At 47.5% G+C, this 20,069-nt stretch overlaps 1 protein-coding gene across 1 annotated transcript in view; it reads right to left on the bottom strand.

Annotated features, from left to right (window-relative positions):
• Positions 1-20,069, bottom strand: part of Rab37 (RAB37, member RAS oncogene family) — a 66,539-nt gene that overhangs the window by 44,354 nt on the left and 2,116 nt on the right. The window lies entirely within an intron of this gene.

Here is a 20,069-nt window from a genome sequence, read left to right as displayed (position 1 = left end):
GCATATCCATGCGTGTGCACATACACTACTTAGGACTGCAGAGAGCATTCATAGACATCGGGCTTGGTGCCTTTGTTCTGGGGTCCTAGCTCTCCTCAGAAGACATCCTTGGTTTCACAGTCTTGCAGCCGACTCCAAGCAACCATCTCATCTTGGCCCATTTTCTTTTCCTTCTCTGTCCAAGTTAGTTTTCTTCCCCATAGCCAGAGTAGTTTGTTCAAAGCTCAGAGCTGATGGCTCCCACCTTATGAGCCCTGCGACTCCTTTGTCCACCTTTGAGGCCCCACGGGCCTCTGCTTGCCTCATGAATCCCATCTCCTTCACTCCGCCATTCTGTTCTATCCGACCCACTGCAGCCTCTTCTTTCCTTACCGGATGCTACAGTTTGGATCTGAAATGTCTCCCAAGGGCTAGGTGCTAAAGGCTTGTTCCCAGCCTGTGCTACTACCGGGAGTCAATGCAACCTCAAGGGGGCGGGGCTTAGTGGGAGGAAGTGACGTCACTGGAGGCAACCCTTGAAGGGACCGTGGGAAACCTGGCCTCTCCTCTCTTTCTGTTTCCTGGCCCCTGTGAAGTGAGTTGCTTTTCTCTACCATATGTGCCCCATCAGGGTGTTCTGTCCGGCCACAGGCACAAGGCAACGGAGCCAGACAGCTGTGGATTAAAACCACGAGCAACTCTACCTTCCTTCTAAGTTATTTTATCAGTGCAACGGGAAGCTGACTAATTAATACTGTTCCCTTCTCAGGGCCTGGCACTTGGTATCTCCTCTTTCCGGAATGTACCTCCTGCAGACTTTTAAATAGCTTCCTTTCATCATGGCATCTGAATTCCCCCCTCCCCTCTATACGGTCAGCAACCCCTGCTCTTCTCCTCCAGTTCTTCTCTGCCTCATTGCCCTATTTTATTTCTCAATGCTGGGGCCAACTAGGAAAGAACGCCTTGTTTTGGTTTACAGCTTGATGGAAGATAGCCCATTGGGGCTGGGGAGGCATGGCGTCAGGAGGCCGGGGCAGTTGCTCTTATTATACCAATGGTCAAAAAAGCAGGGAGAAGACAGGAAATGACGCCAGGCTAAGAAACTCATGCGCATGTCCTCTAGCTAAGCCCTGCTTCAGAAGCCCCTACCACTAGTGGCCTGCTTCCTCCAGCTAGGTCTTAACTCCCTTCCCGCCTCAAGACCCACCCCAAGCTGAGAACCAAGTACTCAAAGACATGAGCCTAAGAGATATTTCACATTTGAATCCCACACATGGGCTACTTTGAACCATTATTTATTGATCTGTAGGTTTGTTCTCCCCTCATCTCCAGTAGGCCATATGCTACCTGACATGGTCCTGTCTCATTTCTTCCAGATTCCCTTCTCTTAATTAGTGGCTGGTGTGTGATGGGTTCTTAGATGTTTGTTGATTGACATAATGAATTTCAGATAAACGTAGGTGGTTAGTACTTGAGAAGCCAGGGTGAACTAGAAGCAAGGACATTGATGCTGATCATTTTAGGAAGGAAGCTGGTCAGATAGCCTCGGATTTCAAGGTGTGACTTCCCAGCATGGCTAGGGAGAGAGCTCCTTCCTTCTCTGCGGTTGAAAATTTGGGGAGGGGTAAGGAGCCATGGAGAAAAGGGCATAGCTAGACTTGCACAGTTTTGGTGGGACAAACGAACAAGCGAAAAGATAAATGTTGGGTTGAAGCAAGGCTGAAGTCCACTTTGGCTGGACATTGTTTTGGGGTATTTATTCATTTATTTTTGTGTGTGTGCTGGGGATTGGACATGGGGCCCTGTGTATGGTAGGCATGCATTCTACCACTAGGCTTTAATTCCAGGTCCTAGTTTGATACCTTGGAAAATAGCATTTATTTGACACAGGAGGCTTAGAAAGATCAGATGGCTAGAATCCATTAATTTCATGTATCACTAAGGTTTTGGACTCGGAAGGGCAGCTGGAGTGGTCAGCCTTTTATTTTCTCAGTCTGTACCTTTTGGTCCAGTGAAATTGGAACTGGCTTTGGTCGAGGCATTGAAAGTTAATTAAACCAGGGAGTCCTAAAACAGACTTTTTCAAATGTTTTATTCTGACTCAAAACGTCTAGCTTGTCATAATATGATGATAAATTTTTCAAGATTTGTTTTTATTCATTTTTCAAAATTTTATGTATGTGTCTATGTATGTGCACGTGTGCACATACCTGCAGAGGGTGTTGGGTGTTCTGCAGCTGGAGTTACAGGAGCTTGTGAGCCACCGTGTAGGTGCTGGGAACTGATCCTGGATCCTCTGCAAGAGCAGCCAGTGCCCCTAACTGTTGAGCCATTCCTCCAGCCTTTCTCCTATTCTTTTTGTTTGTTTGTTCCTTTGAGACAGGATCTCTCTGTGTAGCCCTGGCTGTCCCGGAACTCACTCTGTAGACCAAGCTGGCCTCTAGCTCAGAAGATCCGCCTACCTCTGCCTCCCGAGTGCTGGGATTAAAGGCGTGCGCTATTGCTGCCACCGCCCGGCTTCTCTCCTGCTATTTTTAATGTAGAATTAAGGCCCTTTTCCCACCTCACTCAGCTTAGACAGAGGCCCCGGGGTTTTTCCTGTGTGAACCCCGAATTCTTCATGTTGTCTTGTGTTCTAGTTTCTTTCACACGAAGCAAAATGCTAGCTACTTATGAAGCAATCTGACCCAAAGTCTTCACTCTCATGCTCCCCTCCTGTTAGTGTGCAGGCCCCTCCCCTCTGTGCTTGTCGCAGTGACCAAGGCCTGAGCAGAGCACCTTGACGGAGGGAGCATTTGCTTTAGCTCATGGTTTCGAATTTGGTGAAAGAGAGCAGATGGCATCATAGTGGCCAGGAAGCAGAGGAGACGAACACACAGGAAGGGGCTGCAGTGAGTTGCAGCTCTAAGAACACTTCCCCACCCCCGCAGCGACCTACTTCCTCCAGCTGGTCCCCACATCTCCTTTTTACCACCTCCCAGTGATGCCAATATATTTATTACAACTCCATCGAGGATGACTCTGTTACTGAGATCACAGCCCTCAGAATCCAGCCACTTCCCCGAAGCCTGTGAGCTGGCAACCACATTCCCCGTTCATAAGCCTATGAGGACATGCCATATTTAAACCCTAATGAATTCTTAATTTGGTAGCACTGTATTTATTTATTTAATATATAGGTATGAGTACCTGCATGGATATATGTGCACCATGTGCATGTCTGGTGCCCAAGGAGGACAGAAGAGAGCATCCAATTCTTCAAAAATGGGAGCCGCCATGTGGATGCTGGGAATTGAACCTGGGTCCTCTGGATGAGCAGCCAATGCTCTTAACCAGTGAGCCATCTCTCCAGCCCTGGCATAAATGTTTTTTTAATTACAGATTTTATGTAGATTCTTTCCCAATCATTCAATTTTACTTTTGTGGAAATAACAGTCCTGTTCCGTTCACATTCTTATTCCAGTGGTTAATGTCTTTTCAAACATTAGTTAAGCGTGTTGCGTGCATGTGTGCATGCCTGTGCGTTTGTGGTGTGTGTGTAAGTCGGGGACAACCTGTGGGAGTCCGTTCTCTCCTTTTACCGTGTGTGTTCTGGGAATCATTTGAACTCAAGTCCTCAAATGTCTACCCACTGGGCCATCCTCTCTCCCTCCATGTCTTTTCTGTTTATACTTTCCATTTATTGGTATATGGAGGAATTCATTCAACGATATCATTATTGTTCACATGTATGACTGGTGTAGATAACTTTGGTTAACCAAGTGCCTCTGGGCGACAGCAAAAGCAAGGGACATCTCAGCGAAGACCCCCCAGCCCCCAACAGTGAGCATGTAGCATACCACATGGATTCAGTCTTTCACCAAGAAACTGAAGGGCATTGGTTAAGTTAATAAGTTGGGTAAGAGGGGATTGGTTAATAAAGTTGTTATTAGCCAGGTAGTGGTGGTGCACGCCTTTAATCCCAGCACTCAGGAGGCAGAGGCAGGCAGATCTCTGAGTTTGAGGCCAGCCTGGTCTACAGAGTGAGTTCTAGGAGAGCCAGAACTGTTACAAAGAGAAACCCTGTCTTGAAAAACAAAACAAAACAATAGCAAACATAGAAAGTTATTATAAAACTGTTATTGCTATGTTTTTATAAAAGAACGGACATTTTAGCACCCCGAGTCTCAAAGTTATTTCCTAAAGGGGTGTGTGGATGCTGCGTAATCAGATTGGTGCTTGCCTTGTAAGTCTGAGGACCTGAGTTTGGTCCCCAGAACCCACTTAGAAAGCCAAATATGGTGATATGTGCTTGCCATCTTTCTGCTAGGGAGGCAGAGACAGACAGACAGACCTCTGAGGCTCACTGCCTAGCCAGCCTTAGCCTACTTGGCAAGTTCCAGGCTAGCGAGAGACCTTGTCTCAAAAGAAAAATGTAGATGGACTGGGGAGATGAGATGGCCCAGTAGTTAACATGTGTAATCTTGAAGACTGGAGTTTGGATGCCCAGAAACTCACGTTGATACTAGGTGGAGGTGGCTGCTGGCTTCTAATTTCCATCCAGAAGGGGGAGGCAGGGGCTCCCCAGAGCAAGCTAACAGACAAACCATATTGGTGACCTCTGGGTTTGACTGAGAGGCCTTACCTTAATGAACAAGATGATTGAGAATGATTCCTGGTATCAGATTCTGGTTTCCACCTATACCCTCACCCACATCCATACACGCACACCCACCCACGCATGCAAAAACATGCGCACAGCACACACGCATTAAAGATGGGAAATAAGGTCGATGGAGCCTGAGGAATGGCTTCCAACGTTATCCTCTGACCTGCACACAGTTTCCCAAGAAACAACAGCAGTTCTTTTATGCCGACATCTGTTTTTGCTCTGTTTGCATAATTTCCCACATGTTCGCTGCTACTCTGTGAAGGGCTGGGCCTTCTGCAATGGATGGGCGATTGGCAGCCACTGATCTGGTCCTCACCATTCCCTTGATGTGGCTCCTCTTCTCCTCTGTGTCCCAGCTTGTGTGTGGGCTAGCTTCCCCTTGAGAGCCTCCGACAGAGAGCATCCTTTTGTGTCTGAGTTCTGACTAAGGATGTCACTCATGTGGACCCCATGATCCATTGGTTGTGAAAAGGGCCCTTCAATCTGTCAACTCCTCTTGACTCAGCACATACCCCTTAGCCAACACACAAGGCTCCTTGTGACCTCAACCTCACATGTCGCTCTCTGACCCTGAGGGTTTGCAGTTCTTGCTTCGTGGAAGGGTGGCTTGCTTCTTTGTCTTGCTATGGTTATGTCTATGCAGGGCCTTAGAGCTAAGATGGGGGAGAGGAGGCTCCTGGAAGTCAGACATGCAGAACAGACAAGGGGAACCCCATGGGGCAGAAACTGCAGAGCAGAGCAAACTCTTCTTCAGTAGGACAGGTCCCCCAAACCAGCCACCTGTAATCCCATCATTATCAGCGGCTAGCTTTGTGTATGTGGGTTCTTTAGGGGGGTGCGTGTGTGTGGAGGTCAGAGGTCCCCCTCAGCTGCTCTTCCTCAGGCACCTTCCATATTAGTTTCTTCAGAAAAGTCTTTCTCTGGTCTAGAACCTGCCACTTAGGTGAGGCTGTTTGCTGAGTGAGCTTGCTTCTGCTTTTTCAGTTCTGGGATTATAAGCATATGCCGCCACGCCAGGGATTTAACTTTTTTATATAATTACAGAGTAAGACACCCGTGTGCCTGCATCCTGCTGAGAATGGAACATGACCAGCACCAATGCTGTCACACGATTCTTTAGTCACGCGTTTATCTCCCATGCAGGGACGGGCTTGTATAAGGAGACCTGAGAGTCCCCTCACCGGCCCTCCTTGCCTCATATAACTTAGCAAAGTCACCGGAGGATTGTGCATTAGCTGACTATTGCAATGAACTGGCCGGTCTCAGTTGCCCTTCTCATTTTCATAGCATTCGCTGTCCATGAATCCATGAGCCAATGGCTAGCTGTGCTTGAGAGTTAGTTCAGACACTGGTTATTGGCTAACCACTCGGCAAGAGTCCCATCTCCTTTCATTGCTGGTGTTCCCAAAACCACTGTTGCTTTCTTTTAGGATGCTGAGGGTCTGTCCCCCCACCTCATATGTGTGTGTGTGTGTGTGTGTGCTCGTGCATGCGTGTGTGCACGCATGTCCTTGAGCTTATTTGTGAGGAAGACAGGTCAATGTCTTCCTCAATGGCTCTCCATCTATTTTTTTTGAGACAGGGTTTCTCTGTGTTACAGTCCTAGCTGTCCTGAAACTAGCTCTGCAGACCAGGCTGGCCTCAAACTCACAGAGATCTGCCTGCCTCTGCCTCCCAAGTGATGGGATTAAAGGCATGTGCCACCACCGCCTGGCTCTCCATCTTATTTTTTAAGGCAGAGTCTCTCACTGGTCCTGGATCTCACTGTTTCAGCAAGACTACCTGCACAACAAGCCCCAGGGATTCTCCTGTCTCTGCTTCGCCAGTGCTAGGATGGCAGGGGCATACCATCATGCTTGGCTTTTCATGTAGGTGCTGGGGATCTGAACTCAGGTCCTCATTTTTTTGTGTGTGTGGCAAACACTATACCAGCTGAGCCATGTCTCCAATCCCCTATTCTGAGGAATTTCTGCGACAGAGAAGCAACAGGTCACAGCTCTGGTGTGAGCCAGTGCCCACTTCCTCTGGTCACTGGAAGGAGCTGCAAAGTTTATGTGGTGCACTCATTCTGAGAGTCGATCCAGCCTCACTTACTAATACTAAGTCACAAAAGCAGAAGGAGGAAGCTTCCAACGCGCTGGTGTTCTTTCATAGAGTGTCCCACTGTCTGGATGGTGACAAGTGATCTAGTGTCAAGGCAGAGAAGTATTTCATCATCAGATACAGGAAGACATTAGTGCCGATGAGAGGGGAGGAAGGTGACGGCGACCCCACCAAGTCGCAGAGTTGGTGTCTGTGAAATCTGAGGTCTGGTTTGATTTGCAGTAAAGGTGTGGTTACAGTTCCCCCATTTTTCCTGGGAAATGTGTTCAAAACACCCTGTAGATGCATGTAATGGTGGATAGCACAGAACCATGCACACACACACACACACACACATGTGCATGCACACATGTGGATTTCTTTTTGTATTAGATGTTGAGTACATTTTTAATAAGCTTTTCCTCAGACATAAAAGTTTCAAATTTGCCAGGTGGTGGTGGTGCACACCTTTAATCCAAGCACTTGGGAGGTAGAAGCAGGTGGCTCTTTGGGAGTTTCAAGGTCATCCTGGTCTACAGAGAGAGTTCTAGGACAGCAAAGGCTACACAAAGAAACTAGGTCTCCAAAAACTAGAAAGTAAGTTTCACTTGTTGGCTATTTAATATCTAACTAAAATGTCAAATAGGGAGGTAAATAAAAACATTTTAAAAAAAGATCCCCCCCCCAGAAAAGCAAAACAAAAAAATGGGAAAAATTATTCCCCCAGAATTCAAGAGACAGTGATTATAATGACAAACAAGTTGATTCACTAGATTCTGAGCAAACCCTCCTTCTTCCAATTTGACGTGCTTCAACCATCCAGAAAGTGTGAAATAATACTTATGCAAATTGAAGTCGTCTTACTTTGACCTCCCCACTGTCCTAAGCAGCAAATACAAATTATAAGTCACATTATCGGTGTGCCCTTTGTTGTAAAGAGCACCTCCCAGCCCCAACTGCCCCCATCTTATGAGAAACAAGGAAGAGTGCGAAGCCACCTTCCTAACCATAACCGTCTCGCGGGGAACCTTGGCTTTGGCCTCAGTAGCACAATGGTTTTCAGTGTGGTCAGCATGAAGTCTAATTCAGAAGAGCCCTTCAACGTGACACCCGTACATTTCGCCTTCCTGTGGATGTCCCCAGCAAGCACAGATGCCTGTAATGTGGAGAGCTGTATCTGGTAAAGTGTGGCTGCATCTCCAGCTTCTACAGTTTCAACAACAGGCAGAATCAGAAGCCATGAAGGAAGGACTAAAACCAAGTGTGTTCAGACTGAATCCATGATGTCGGGATCTTAGGGCTGAACTTTCCAAAACAATGGTATATGTAAAATTCTATCCAATGTGAAGCATGTCCCCTCTGGATCTCTAGATACTGGAGTTAGCTAAGAGGTTACCCATGACACGGCCTGAACTAAGGCAGCAATTGCAGGAATCATGTTGTTGGTTTTTTCTATCTATTAATATATCCATGTAAATAACAATATTTAATATATAAATTAAACACAGTGAGAGATTAAAAATAACAAACAAAAATGGAACAATAAATTCTCTGGATGAAGGTCCTCTCTCAAAATATCTCATTTCCTCATTTATAGTAGTAAGATTTTTTTAGAGCCTCCCACACCCCTTCTTCTTTAAAAAGTATTTTAACTGTATTTGTGTATGTCTGAGGTGGGTATGTGTATGCCAGTGGAAATGCCCATGGAGGCCCCAAAAGAGTGTTCTGTCCCCTGCAGCTGAATTCACAGGCAATAGTGACCTGCCATGGGAACTCCTTCAGCCAATAGCCTTTAAAATACCAACCCACTTGGGCGTGGTCTCTTGTACTATAAGTGTAGATGTAAAGCTTGTGCACCTCCCCACCCTCTGCAATAGAACTAGGCGGGAAAACTAAACTGAATGCTGGGAGAAAGAAGGCAGAGTCGGAGAGACACCATGTAGCCGCTGAAGGAGACAGAAGCCCCAGAACCTTACTGATAAACCACGAGCCTCATGGTAAAATACAAAATAATAGAAGTGGGTAAATTTAAGATATAAGAGCTAGCTAGCAATATACCTAAGTGATTGGCCATAGCAGTGTTTTAATTAATATAGTTTCTGTGTGGTTATTTTGGGTCTGGGCAGCCCTGAACGAACAAGCAGCCTCCTACTATAGTGACCCAACTGCCATGGGTGCTGAGAATCAAACTTGGGTTCTCTGGATCACCCTGATGTGCTCTTGACAGCTGAGCTGTTTCTCCAACTCCATACATTTATTTTCTGGGGACACAGTCTCACTACTTAGTCCTGGTTAACCTGGAACTTTCTTTGCAGAGACCAGCAGCAATGATTCTCCTGCCTCTCCCTCCAAAGAGCTGGGATTATAGGTGGTGTACTATCATGCCTGGCTCTGAAATACTTTGTTTGAGTCAACAGTGACACAGGCAACCCTTTTCTTTGCTTCTGTTTTCCAAATGGCATACATTATATCGATGATAACAGCTCCTTCTAGTCTAACAGGCCCCGCTATTCTCTAATAGCCGTATTGAAGCATATGGCTAGTCCGTTGCCATGCCTGAATCAGATAGGGAGACCATTGACTTCTTCCTCAGTCCTGTCACAGCCACTTACCCCATTTAACCTGCATGAAGCCAGGCCACTTGTCCCCTTTAGGCATCTGCCTTCAATACCACACTTTCTGTTGCCCGTGGCCCTATTTTTCAGCTAGCCTGTCCCTTGCCAGGAAACACTACTATGGACGCAGCTCTGCCTAGGGGAGGAGAACTGGCCACTCCTGTGCCATCTGACCCCAAGCAGAAGATGACCACTGCCCATTGACTCAAGGCATATCTTGAGTGGTGTGAGGTCAACAGAGGGGAAAAGCACCCTCAGGAGCAGTCCAGACTCACTGCAGAGGCAGACGCAGGCAGGAACAGTGATAGCATTGCAGGGTGAAGTAAGAAGTAGCATTTGCAATGGGTTCCTTGGGTCAAAATTATTGAGGCTTTCAAGATGGCCTCTGCCAAGCATTAAGATGAGCCCAGGCCCTGTAAAATAGAGGCAGGTCCCTGTGTGTTTGCACGAATGACACACCCATGAAGCCAGTCTTGTTTAGCAGGCCCTCGGCCTTACTTCCCTCGTTTCATGTGGTGGCAAGCTGCTCAGGCCCTAAGCCCTCTTGGGTCCCTTCATTGCTGCCTGGGCTACACTTCTTGAGTGCTTATCCTCTGCATCAAACCAACCTCTTCCTTGGCAGCTGGACCATCTGTTCCATCAGGGAAACGTCTGTTCCAAGCCAGAGGGTAAGGTCCACCTTCTCAGCCCCGTTGCTGAGCCGTTCCATTTATAGGGTCAGACTAGTGCATTCCTAAGACCGATCGGTCACTAATGACCCAGGCCCTGTTATTGGGCGGTAAATGTTCCCATATGTGGGACACCGACAGCCCAGGCTGGGCTGAATGGCAAAGAGTTCATTTCTTTTCCAGTTTCTGCTCATTACAGATTTAAAAACATTGAGACTCAGCCTCACCCAGGATTACCACAGAGGCATCTGTGGCTTCGAAATGGCTCACCCTTGGCTGCTAGCCCCTCTCAAAAATCCCCCCTTTCCTATTCTCGTTTCTTCTCCCTCTCTTTGAGGCAAGGTCTCACTATGTAGTGCTGGCTGGCCTGGAGCTCGCTATGTAGATCAATCTGGCATGGAACTCAGAGATTTGCCTGCTCTGTCTCCCAAGTGCTGGCATTAAAGGCCTAGGCCACCACACCAGCCGACCCTTTCCCATTCTTGATCATTAGGGCTTCTGTGAAACGCGAGGGTGGCGTATAACTTGTGCTTAAATTGTGCTATCTACTAGCCCCAGTGATTGGTTCAGTGATGGGCATGTGACTGTTTCAACCTCTACTATGACTGCTTCAGGGGTGAGCATGTGGCCATTTCAGTCTCCAGTGAGCCTCAAGTCTCATTTGAATCTCGTTGCTGTGAAGTTAAGAAGATATAGGGGTTTTGATAATCTTATGACTTTATGAGGAACTACACACCTGTGAATTAAGGCAAGTCATAGCATAGCATCAAGAGAGGGGGAGGAGCAGGCAGTGGTGGTGCAGGGCTTGAGTTCAAGGCCAGCCTGGTGTCTACAGAGTGAATGCCAGGACAGCCGGGGCTACACAAAGAAACCTTGTCTTGAAAAACAAACAAACAAACAAGAAAAAGAAAAGAAAAAGGAAGGAAGGAAGGAAGGAAGAGGGAAGGGGAGATTGAGGGAGTTAGAGGAGGAGGGGGAGAGAGGAGGGAGGGGAAGAGGAGAGAGGAAGAGAAGAGAAGAGGAGGGAGAGAGAGAGAGAGAGAGAGAGAGAGAGAGAGAGAGAGAGAGAGAGAAAGAGCCAAGCTAGCCTCATGCCAAACTAGCAGCATGAGGCTGATGGATTCTTTCCTTGCTTAAACCAGTCTGAGCTGGTCCCTCATTGGCAAGCAGAAGGGGTCCTGACCTCAAATGTTCCTCCTGGAGAGCCTGTATTACACCCATACTGCACCCACTCAGCAGTCTGACTGATGTGGACTGGCTCTGCAGATGGTTGTAGGGCTATTTGAGTGGTATGACCAAGGACAGACAGTCGGCTAAGAGCCAAGGAGGCACAAAAGGCTTAATGCCACCTTACATGTAGTTCTCTCTTTGTGCCAGTGAGCTGCAGGGGAGGGTGTGGTGATGGAGGATGGTGCGCTGGTCAGCAGGGGACCTGATGGGGTGTCCGAGCCAGGACATGGGCAGAGCACCTGATAGGGAAGACAGGACAGGCATAGGGCAGGCAGTGCCAGAGACCCGTGGTGGATAAGGAGTGATGCTCAGGGATTCCAACTCGTGATTTCTTGTGAGTCTGTGGTCCTGGATCATGCTGTTTGAAAGAGACCCCATTCAGGGCCTGAAGGAAGGATCCTGGGGTTCACACGGTCTTGACTTCCATTGTTCCCAATCTTCTCTCCACAGGTTGAACTGTCGTGAAGAACCAGGGCCCTGGCATCTTTCAGTTTGGCAAGGACTTTCAGCTCAGATATTTGGGGTTTCAGGGCGAAGTGCCTGCTTCATTTTAGCATGCTGGACTCTGGCTCAGCAAGCCCAGGCCACAGAACTTCGCTCCAGGAATATCTCGGATGCTTGATGAGAAATTTTTTCTTTTTTGAGATATGAACTGGAAGGGATCCTTGATCTGGGGCACTCAGAATCATTCTGATCTTCAGGGGTGAGAGGTTATCCTGGATCTGTGGGGTTTTCCATTTATGTATTTATTATGTATTTATATGTGTGTATGCACATATGCACATCACATCACACCTGTGGACGTCCAGGGACAACTTTCAGGAACGTGTTCTCTTTTTCTGCCATGCGTGTCCTGGAACTGAACTCAGGTCATCATACTTGGTGACAAGCACCTTCACCCAGTGAACCATCTTGCCAGCCCAGACCTATGGTTTTATAGTCTCTGGAATTAGTCATCTAGTCAGGCCCTAGAGCTAGGCAGCTTCAGAAAGCAGCACACACATTTGGCCTTTCGCAAGAATTAAGGTATGAGACTCCAGCCCTTGGCCCTTAAGGACCTTCATAGGAACCAGGATCTCTGTATCACATGGGCTGAAGCTGTGGGACCTGTGTCACCTCTCTGAGCTATTCTCTGACTTGCCAACTTGTTGGACTCAGCTTCCTGGGGGTTGAAGGTGGCTCTTGATTCTGCAAATTTATTTGTTGAATCGATTTTCAAAATCCCCAACCAGAGTTGACAATACTGGAGGGCATCTGGAGTGACGGTTATGGTGGGTCTAAGGAAAGGGCCTCACCAGCTCTTCTTTTTCTCTGTCATGGTTCCCAAGCCCTGGATCCCCAAGGCCTTGACACTGGCACTGGCTGAAAGGGAGGCAGAGCAGTGAGGTGACAGGGTCTGGGTATGACAGATGGAGATTTCTGGAAGGAAGCATTCTTTCCTCCCACTTCCCCTGCTCCAGCGACCAGGGCATTCTCCGGCTCTGAGGCAAGTGGTTCCTGAGAGGATGATGGGGGATGTAGATGTGGGAAAGCCTGGACTGCCTGTCTGATTAAAGTCCCTCTCAGACACAGCTGATGGACGCAGAGGTCGGGCAGGGAGGAAGTCAAAGGGGTCAAAGGGACTACAGATTGAAACCAGCCTCATATAGGGCAAGACAGTGGCTATATCTTATCAGACTGGCAGCTTTATATTCTGAATCCTGCAAGCCCCCTTACCCTTAGCAAATGATCTCTTGATCATAATAATGGCTTGGCATTACAGGAATATATGGTTTGGCATTACTGGGCCATATAGGAATCTTGGTCTCAGTAACACAAACCTGCCCAGAGAGACAGAGCAAAGCTAACTCTACAGGGGCCATGGAGATGGCTCAGTGGGCAGAGAGCTTGCCTAGCAAGTATCAAAACCTGACCTACCCATGTGAATGTGGACATAGTAGCACACATCTGTAATCTCAGTACTCCTACAATGGGAATAGAGGTAGAGACAGGAGAATTCCTATGAGCTCTCCTGGTGTAGGCAGTGGGAACGGCAAAGAGATCCTGGCTCAAATGAGGCGGAATGTGAGGGCAGGCAACAGCGGATGTCCTCTGCCCTCCACTCGTGTGCCATGGCATACCCACACTCACACGTGGGAGCATGAATACACATTACACACACACACACTACACACAAACACTACACACGCAAACACACAAACAGCCAACAACGGACCCTATGGACCTGAAAAATACACCTTGCGTACCCCATACCCCAAAGCAAATAGGTGATCTTCTTGACAAAGCCCCTGTGCCCCCCTCCAGTTGTACCCCCCTGCACCCACACTCTTGCTTGTATTTAGGCTTAGACATCTTAACATCTGTAAAATAAGATCAAGCAGGGTGATTGTAGATTCCATGAGTTCACAGATATAAACTCTCGGAGCAATCCCCACTCTGTGGAAGGGCCTGCCATGTAAGTGTCTGCTGTAATTATCAGAGTCTCTGCAATACCAGCTGTGGCCTTCAGCATGGAACTCCATCTGGTCCCCATTTTCCCGGCTATAATATGGAATTAATGATGACAGCTACCCAAAAGGTTTGTGGCAAGAAAGTGTCACTGTATAAATTAAAAAGATGTGAACTGTAAATTACTTCACAGATGAGCCAAGTGTTTTAAAAATCATTTTTAATAATAATTATGAGTTCTGCTAGGTCCCTCTTAACTATCGTACAGAAATGATTTGAACACTTCTGAGTTCAAAATTGAACAAACCAGTAAAGGAGACCCTACAAGGAGGAGGGAGAATACACAGACGGAGATCTGCCACTGTGCCCCCTTTGCTTCTCTGATACCGACGTGCAGTCCAGCTTCATTCCCTTGCAGAGGTTTTGTGACTTCCGGGTGTGAGCGTGGGGGATCCTTGAGAGCAATGAGGCCCACTAGTCCCGGCCACCCCTGGGGCACTTCTCTGACCCAACAAATCTGCTTGTTTAAAAAACTCCTTGAATTGCCAGGGCGTGGCAAGGTGCAAAATTTAAACAGAGGGGCAAGGAAAAAGAGGAAGAGAAAGGTCTTTTAAACGGCCCACAGGCACACACCTGTTGCCCTGGTTCTTGAGAAGCTGAGGTGGGATGATAGTGAAGCCCGCCTAGGGCTACCTAGGGAAACCCTGTCTTTGAAACAACAAATATCCCCAGTCCCAAAACGGAACCAGGAAACTTTGAGAACACGCTTGTTATCATAGTCTATAGTTTATGAGAGAGGTGTGTATACAAGTATGTATGTTTGCATATTTGCACACGCATGTGTGTGTGTGTGTATGTGTGCACATGGTGACCTGGTTTCAGACACCTAAAACCACACCAGTTCTATTTGGTGAAGCCCAAATTGTTAAATCACACCCTTATGATCCTACGCAAATCCATCTACTGATAACTGGACATTCACGTAAGAGAGGAGGGCGTGGGGCTGGTTTCAGGGAAGAAGTAGGAGCTATTGTTGGGGAGAGCTCAGCAGCTGGCTGATTTGAATTTACCACGGAAGGCCTCACTGCCTCCTGGAGCGGCTGAGGGCTGGGCAGGTGCTGATGGGTGAGGTCACTTAGAGGCCAAGATTCTAGGTCTGCTGTATGCTGCTGGCTTGTGGCTCTCTTACTCAGGATAGCTGATCTCCTCTGGTTGGTGGGAGAGAGGACGGCCCTGCGCTGGCCTGCTAGGGACCAGCGTCCCCAGGCACTCCACAACTTAACAACAGTGCTATGATCTCTACAGTCACCTGCATCCCGGGAGATTTGTGTCTCTTGCTTGAGGCAGCTGAGGAAGGAGGCAAACAGCAGGTTGGGATAAATTTAGCGCCTCTGCAAGGATCTAGCTCAACACTTGCCAGGCCTGGCCCTCACCTCTGCTTGTTTCCATTCAGCTAAAATGGAATTCAGCATGGCCGGAATTTTCCAAAGGCCTCTGACCTTCTCCCCCAAGTAGCTTCCCTTTAATACGGAATCATCAGCAGGGTCTTTTATGGAAAAAGTCTGAGATCCACTAGGTTCTCAAGAGTGCAGACACACATGCACACACATGCACATATGCCATGTGCACACAGATGCATGCCTACAGACATGCACAAACACACAAGTATGCGTCCAGATCCACAACCTTGAAAATGAAGGAAGTCACAGCCTTTTCCCCAGGCCAGCTCACAAGAGAAAACATGTCCCAAACTGGTGAGTCTCAGCCATTTCTCAAAATACCCTGGGAACTTCAAATGAAAGGGGATGGATTCTCAAAGGATGAAAGTCAGGGGCACTGGGAAAGCCACTAATGCTGAACCAGGTCAACATCATTTCCTGTTGAAATTATCCCAAGGAGCAAGCCAGCGCCTCTCCCGAGGCCAGCTGCCTGCTCTGGGAAATGGGCAGGGCCAGTTCCTCAGCTCAGGGAGCCCCAGATGGCTCCAAATTGCCAGTGACGTAACCTGCACTTCCTTATTTACCTAGAGCCATCAGAGTGCACGCACGAGAGAGGAAACAGAGCAAATAAAGATTGGATAGCCAGCGGCCGGCTTTCCTTGGTTTCCTCGCTTATTCTTGAGTCTAGGTAAAAAATCTGGCAAGAAGCGGAGCTGTTCCCTCCAGGCAAAAATAATATCTATTCATTCACCCACAGAGCGTGCATTTTCCTGTGGATTTGGGTCCTTGGACCACAACATCGTGTCCCATTTACATTGTTTAATTGACAAAGATGCCTTTGAGGGATAAAGGGTTTGTAGAGGAAAGCAGAATACTGGGTACCATCTTCCTCTGGTTTGTTTGTCTCTGCCTAGTCATCTGGGGTGGGGGTGGTTACAGGAAAGAGCAATCCTGCTTTAAGTAACTTTCCCTAGGTTTTGCGAGTGACGGCTCAGGGCAGGGGGAAGACTGACTGGGAGTCTGTCTGTCTTAGATGCTGATTTCCGTTTGTTCAAGACAGAGACTCATTATATAGTCCAGGCTGGCGTTGGCTTAGTGAGTCCCCTGCCTCAGTCTTCCGAATGCTAGGTTTACAGACGCGCACCATGGCAGCCAGCTTTAGACGTCAACTTTAATCAGAAGCTGTCAAATGAAAGGGGACATTTCAAAACGATGTCAGAAGTGACCATTTCTAACTGGGGGGGTCCCGCTGCAGCTCCTGAGTCTTTTAAGGCACTTGAGACCATGTATACAACCTTAAAGCAAATTGTGTGTGTGTGTGTGCGTGTGTGTGTGGTATGAGTGATGAGTGTGTGTGTGTGTGTGTGTGTGCCGGGGTCTGATGTTGAGTGTCTTCCTCTATCATGTTTTATTGTTGTTGAACCAGGAACATGCTGATTTGGCTAGACTCCACCGCCAGTAAGTCCCAAGGATCCTCCTGTGGCTGCCTCCTCCGTGCTGAGATTACCGGCACACACAATTGTCTCTGAGTTGTATATAGATGCTGGGGTTCAAACTCAGGTCCTCACACTTCATGGCAAGCACTCTAAGCATCGAGCTGTCTCCCAGCCCCATACCCCTGTCTTATAGGTCCCAAGCCGTTGACGGAGGAAACTATTTTCTCTATATCTTCCACAGTGCCCCAAAGTGTAGACCCTCACACTTTGGAATGCCCGATATATGTTTGATGAATGAGTAGATGCGATGTGGGGATTACTATGGGATGTAATTCTCACAGAGTGAGAGCAGTGACAGGTGGAAGTGTGAGAGAGGACAGGGTGTGGCTGAGAGTCCCTGGGCCCCTTCACCATTTGCCTGAGGAGGTACCGCGGCAACCTCAGACGTGGCACCCTTTGCCCTTATTTCTCTGCTAATTTCATTCAACAAAGACCAAGCCTGGAACAGACAAATGAGCAACCATGTCTTCTTGCTCTCCTTGTTTTTCTGACTTGCAGGGAGGAGGCTGGCTTTGGCTTAGTAATTCACTGCTTGACTCTCTTGGGACAAACCGAGCATGAGTAAGCACTCACTCAAGCTGAAGTCCCTGTGCCCTGCCTTTCTGATATCTGGGCCCAAAGTTCCACCCTTTCTGCACTTAGAGCTCAAGGTCAAGGCAGGAACTACCAGCTTCCACCCAAGAGTTGCTTCTGGGGCCCTCCCTGCCATTGCTGCCTTGGATGGCTCTCGACGTTGACCTGGTTGCTATACAGGACCAAAAGTTCTCTGAGAAAAGTCCAGCACCATTGTCCATATGTTTTAAATTATTTAGCTGCATCAAATATTCAGATGTGTGAGAACAATAGCAACTCTATTTAAAAAAAACACCCCAGCATTTGGTGGATGAACTGAGTGCCTCCCAGTGGTTCCCAGCACCAGGCTCACACTCGTGTCTCCTAAGAGTGTCTTGTGCTCCTCTGGGCCAGGCCACCGCTCACGAGACTGAAGATCAAGTGGAAAGCTCAGTCCTAGAAGTGAACCTTCATGGGGTTCAGCATGTCTCATGCCGCATCTCTCTGAGGAAAGAGACGTTCCCATTAGGAAACCTGGACAGGAGGTTGGCAGAGAAGTCATATTTTCTGACCGGATTGTTCATATGAGCTGTTCCCATGGGACTGTGCCGTGGAGTGTGTGTGTGTGTGCGCGCGCGTGTGTGTGCTTCTGAGTTTTGAAGTGTGAAACTGCTGCTTTCTCACAAAGCATCATTTTAGGTGGGAACCGAATGTGGTACCCACCGAAATTACTTTGAAGCTTAAGATGTGTGTGTGTTTACAGCAACTGCCGTTTATTGGATGCTTCTGATATTCCCGAGGTTACACCTGTGCCTAGCATTCTGGTGTTCAATATCCGCACTCAAAAAGCAGTAAGCCAGATGGTATTTCATAGCTTAGAGAAAAAGAAAGCTGACTGGGTGGGTGGGGGTAAGGATAGAGAATAGTGATGTACATGTATTAAAATGTCACAACAAAACCCACGTGTTTGTATTCTAATTAAAACTAAATAAAAGTAAGAAAGGAAAGATAAGTAAGGTTTACAGATATTGCTGAAAGTTACATTAGAGACAGAATGAGCTCAGGCCAGGGTCTCTTCCCATAAAGCCATGGTGTCTCTTGTCTGGCGGACTTATAAACCGCACTATGTCACTACCAAACATCAGAGGACACTTCTCTGTGGTTGATCTCTGGGAGGTAAAGAAGGAGAACCATGTTGCAGGAGGGCGGGGCATGGGACAGAGGGATTTCTGGGGAACTGGCGAGGTTCCATTTCTTCATCTGGGAGCTGGAGCACAGTGGTGCTGCCTCCTTGGCAATCCATCAAGGAGCACACCTGAGATTCAGGATCTTTACTATTTTCCTGTAAAAGGTTCATTTTAAAGACTCCTGACTAAGGGCCCCTGGTGAAGAGCACTGTTTGCTCTTCCAGAGGACCCAGGTTTGATTCAAAACCAAACCAAACCATCTAACCAAATTAGCAAACAAAAAAACCCCTACTAGGCATGGTGTCACGTGCCTAGAATCCCAACGAGTGAATCATGAGATCAAGGTCAGCCTCTGCTACAAAGTGAGGTTAGGGTTAGCATGGGATACATGAGATCTGCATTGAAAAACTAAACAGAATCTGGCATGGTGAGTTTGAGGCCAGCCTGGTCTATATAGTGAGCCCCAGGTCAGCTAGGGTTAAATAGTGAGACCCTGTCCCAAAAAATAAAAATAAAGCAGGGCTATGGAGACGGATTAGAGGATAAAGTGCTTGCCACACAAATCTGAAGACCCAAGTTTAGATCCTAAAACATCCGCATCAAAGGCCAGGCATGGAGGCCTCTGCGTGTAATCTCTGCACAAGGAAGTGAAAATGGGAGTCCCAAGGGCTCACTGACCAGCCAATCTCCCCAAATGCTGAGTTCCTGAGTCAATGAGAGACACTGTCTCAAAAAAATAAGGTGAGACACGATAGAAGACCCTTGACACCACCCTCTGGTCTCCATACACATAACTCAGGTACTCAAACATATAGGTGCACACCATATGCACACACATCAAATCCTAGCCACTAATGCTGTGTAGGAGATCTGCCTCTCACAACTAATATAGTTTAATGAATCTACTTGGACTCTAGAATAATGCAAGTTTTTTTTTTTTTTTTTTTTTTTTTTTTTTTTTTTTTTTTTTTTTTTTTAGAGGCACGGTTTCTCTGTGTAGCTTTGGAGCCTGTCCTGGAACTCACTCTGTAGACCAGGCTGACCTTGAACTCAAAGAGATTTGCCTGCCTCTGCCTCCCAAGTGCTGGGATTAAAGACGTGCACCATCACTGCCTGTTTTTGTTTGTTTGTTTTGTTTTTTAGATACTCCAATGTCAATACCCTGACCTTTTGCAACTCTAAGAGGAGACTGTCAGCACCATAGGAGAGGTTTCCTCACACACATACATACACAGACATGCACACACAAACGTGCGCGCGCACACACCCAGGTCACTGCATTGAGTTCCATGGAGAGTTCAAGGTGAGCTCCTGTCAATATTGAGAAGACCAGGTATTCACCGTAGTAAGGGGACACTTGTTTTCAGGCAGCGTGAGACCTGTTAGAATAAAGATCGCTCTTCCTCTGGGGATCAATAAGCCCAAAGGAAGCGAAGGTTTTTGTGTGTAAATGAGAGAAGCAGGGAAGACAGCATCTAATCAATAATTTGAAAACTCTGACTTCCCTGTCTTAAAGCTTTCAAAAATGAATATTTATATCTTATATCATGATTTAAAATTAGAACGACTCGGGCTGGAGAGATGGTTCATTGGTTAAGAGCACTGGCTGCTCTTCCAGAGGACCCTGGTCCTGCTGCCAGTGCCCACGTGATGGTTCGTTAATGCTTGTAACTCCAGGTCCGTGGTATCTGACGCCCTCTTCTGGTCTCTGCCAGCACTGCA

Source organism: Chionomys nivalis, chromosome 7 (genome assembly GCF_950005125.1).
Source record: "Chionomys nivalis chromosome 7, mChiNiv1.1, whole genome shotgun sequence".
In the NCBI taxonomy this organism is placed as follows: domain Eukaryota; kingdom Metazoa; phylum Chordata; class Mammalia; order Rodentia; family Cricetidae; genus Chionomys; species Chionomys nivalis.
This window is presented reverse-complemented; position numbering and strand designations above follow the sequence as displayed.